This window comes from Buteo buteo, chromosome 21, assembly GCF_964188355.1.
Source record: "Buteo buteo chromosome 21, bButBut1.hap1.1, whole genome shotgun sequence".
NCBI classification, from domain to species: domain Eukaryota; kingdom Metazoa; phylum Chordata; class Aves; order Accipitriformes; family Accipitridae; genus Buteo; species Buteo buteo.
This window is the reverse complement of record NC_134191.1, coordinates 13576689-13580423: the sequence shown is the minus strand read 5'-3', so window position 1 is coordinate 13580423 and position 3735 is coordinate 13576689. Positions and strand designations below refer to the sequence as shown.

General features: G+C 49.7%; 1 non-coding gene across 1 annotated transcript; it reads left to right on the top strand.

Moving 5' to 3' along the window:
• Positions 1-1528: 1528 nt before the first annotated feature.
• TRNAL-UAA (transfer RNA leucine (anticodon UAA)) lies at positions 1529-1611 on the top strand. Its single transcript has one exon. It is a non-coding gene; the product is annotated as a tRNA-Leu (tRNA).
• The last annotated feature ends 2124 nt before the right edge of the window (positions 1612-3735 follow it).

Below are 3735 nucleotides of genomic sequence, written 5' to 3'. Positions count from 1 at the left end.
GGCGTAAAAGCTTCCTTTCGGAGAGGGCATGATTAATCTTTGCTTCTTAGAGGATGACAAATATATTATATTCACCGACATGCACACGCATTCTCTTCTCCTGATGGGTGACCCCTGTCTTAATGTCAAGCGTGTGAGGTCCAGCTCTGTAAACGAAGAGGAGAGCTTTGCAAGCTCATTAATGCTTTGAAGTTGCTCATTAGGAGCAGATTCCCCAGGAGCTGGTGAGCGAACACCCTTTGAGAGCATGGCTTCATTTGATATTAATGTGGGTGCTGCAGCTGGAGGCATCCAGGGATGCTAAACTGCGATTCTGCACACATGGGCCATCACAGCAGATTGCTGTGACTGTAATGCAAATGGTAAAAGGGAATCAGGGAAAGTTGCTGTCCCCTCTTGGCACCTAAGGGGGTGAATTTTCCCCCTGGCAGCATTTTTGCATGTGAGTAGGTTGACCTAGTCCTCTGTTGAGCTGAGGACCTGCAGCACCCTCCCCTGCGAGATGCCTGGGGTCCTTCTGCCTTGGAGGCCAGGGTGACCCCTCCTGACTGAGGAGCTCTGTGTCACCCTCTTCTGAGACCTGGAAACATCCCTTTTTCTGGTCAGTGACTCTCACCTCTGCAGCAGCCAACCACAAGCCCCCCCAACAGCTCAGCTAGCCCAGGGCACAGTCATGAGCCGTCCCCAGGGAAGTGAGGAGGGAATAGCTCTCATCTTCAAGAAGGACAGGGCCAGGACAGCCTGGCCAAGCATGTCTCCAGCAGACAGGATCCTCTGGTGAAAGGGTCTGGCCAGGTTTTTCTGTGTGATAGCATCCCTGTGTGAAGGTGCTGGCCTGGGAAGAGTGAGGGTGGCTGAAATCAGAGACAGAAATTATGAGGCTCCTGTGGCTTAAGGGCTAAAGACCTCCTGCACATAGGTACTTGAGGGCTGTGGGTTTGAATCCCACATGATTCAACAGACATTTTTGTGTTTGGTTTTTTTTTTCTTTTCCCCAGGTAGCAGAAAAAAAGCTGTACCTCACCCCAAAGGAAAAAGAAAGACTCTTCTGCCCCACCGTCTTTCCCAGCTAAATACCCTAGTGGAGTCCCAGATGCAGACTGGAGGGGGTGAGGAGTGGGACCTGAGGTGCAAGGACAGTGCTGTAACCATTTGGCGTGTCTGGCTGAGTGCCGTCGGGCTGTCAGAGCTGCTCCCTTCCCCCTGGGCACCTAGCGGGGTCAGGCTGAGACCCTCTAGAGACGCCCCTCCTGTACCAGGGTCCCCGGTGGCATTCTCACCAGTGACTATGGTCCCTGCAAGAGGATCGTGAGTGGCACAGAGGGGCTGTGCCATCCTCCATGACCCGCAAGACCCGGTGCCTCCCAATGAGATGTCCTACCAGTTTGCTGGGGACATTAAAGAAAGCAGTGGGGACAGAAAGGTGTCACTGGGCTCGGGAAGGGTCTTGGGTTGGGACCTCAAGGGCTTGGTGAGGTGTGTGCCCTCCAGGGGAGGAGCTGGTGGGCCAAGGGAGAGCTTACAGCCCACCAGGATGGCCGAGTGGTGAAGGCGTTGGACTTAAGATCCAATGGGCACATGCCCGCGTGGGTTCGAACCCCACTTCTGGTAGGAGCCTCCTTTTTCTCTTGGTCCAAAGCTCTCACCCCAGCTTTTGGAGCGTCAGTTCAGAACAGGGATGGGAGCTCTGGGACCTGTGCCTGGGGAGCACAGGCCATTCCATGCCCCAATGTGAGGTCCCTGGTGGGACGGAGCCATCCTACCATCCGGGCTGAATGTGTAGAGCGACATGAGGCAGTCCCTCTGGCACACAGGTTATGGATCTCATCTTTCATGCAGGGAGTGCTGAGACTGTCGTGGGCTTGAATCCCACATGCTCCCAAAATAGCAACTTGTTTTTCCCATGGCAGAAATAGAAAAACCTGACTACCCTGAAGGGGGGGAAAAAAAAAGGTGTTGAGCTCTAAACAGCTTGGGCAAGTCACAAGTGGAAACCGGTGCAAACAAGTGGGTTCAGGGAGATGGGTCTGGAGTTTGTGGAGACTGCTCCTATTACCAGCTCTGCTCCATGACCCCAGACCCATCACCTGGCTCTCCCAAAGCAACATTTGGCACTCTCTAGGGGGACCTGGCAGTGTCACAACCCCCTGGAGCAAGCCAGCATGGCAGGAAGGGGTTCCTTATGCTGCTGGTTAAATTTGGGAAATGCATGTGAAACTGAGAACTGCTCCTCCGTTGCACAGCGTCATTGTGCCGTAGTCTGTCTTGGGTCGGTGCCTACAAGTGCTCATGAGCTTTTTGCTCCCTTCCTCGTATGCATGGATGGGCACCAGATATTTCCCTCAGTAAAGGGTTAGCCTGCTGGACCCGTGGAGACGCTGTCAGGTTTTCATTTGGCTGCTTTGCTTCAGCCTGAGGCCAATCGGAAATGTCCTACTGCTGGGACATGATTTGAAGTGATGGTGTTAATTTGGTTAATTAGGATTCCTGGGTAGCGTGCGCTTCTTGCAAATCAGCTTACCATTGTAGTATCACTGCAAAGAGTTATTTGCCGGTGCATGGGGTTATGTATGAATTTATGATTACGATGTAGGACCATTAATTTCATGTTTGTGGCAGATGATACAGCTCAATTAAAAGTTGCGTGTTAAGATCTTTGTCTCTCTCTGATATATGGAAATCAGACGGTGGCCTACAGGAAGGATTACAGGGCCTGTACGAATAGCCGTATAACAAATGGTCCAGGACCCAGAGGAGAGGACATGGGAGGAATTACTCTGCTGCTCTTCCATTTGATTAGTGCTGGGAGTGAATTTTTGTGCATATTCACTAGAGCTGGCTTGTTGCAACTAACCTCAGTCATTAAGCGATGCAAAGAATGACAAATACATCTTTGAGAGCATCCCAGGGGGTCTAAGCAGCACTGAGGGTCAAGTCTTTTGCCTCGGGTGGCTTGGAGTCAGACTCCTGTCTAGTTCATGTGTCAAAGGCATTTGGTGGCCTCTGCTGAGTTCAAAGCTGAAATCTCCTCTTTGAGTTTCTCTGTTGATCCATATTCTCAGAAAGCTTGTTTTTTCCACGCCAGGGGTATGGGTTCTGGTCTGTTCCTGATCCCTCGAGGATGTTTATCCTCTTTGCAAAACTATTGGGCAGACAGAGTATGATCTGAGAGCACCCGGACCTGAAGTAACAGCCTTTGTATCGCACAGCCTGCTGGAGTCATACGGACGACTGGGGCCAAATGTTAATTTGACTCAGGACTGAGATCAAATGGCAGACCCATGTAAGAATGCGGGGCTGGAGATTTGGGGACTGACATAGCAATGAGTCCAGTGGCCAGGGTCGGTGAGGGCTGTGGAGGACTGATAAATAAACTGCCTTCTACCAGGCCACAGCTTTCCTCCTTCTTACCCCATATCCCCCAAGTGTTTGACAGAGCTAAAAAGAGTGGCTTGTCCAACAGCCATTTCCATGTATCATATTATTAAAATGGTTACTGCAGGTTAAATATCAATAGTTTATTACAAATATATGTATTATAGATTAACTATGCAGTATGCACATGTTATGTTGTGGTTAAAAGTAAACCTCAGTGAAGGTTTTTAATAATGAATTTGTGTTGAAGTAGTGTACAATAAGTATCTTTAGCAATCTTACTCTCAATTTCACAAGACAGTTTTATGTTCAATAAATACCTAGAGATTATTAAAAACATATTTATCAAAGATTAACAGT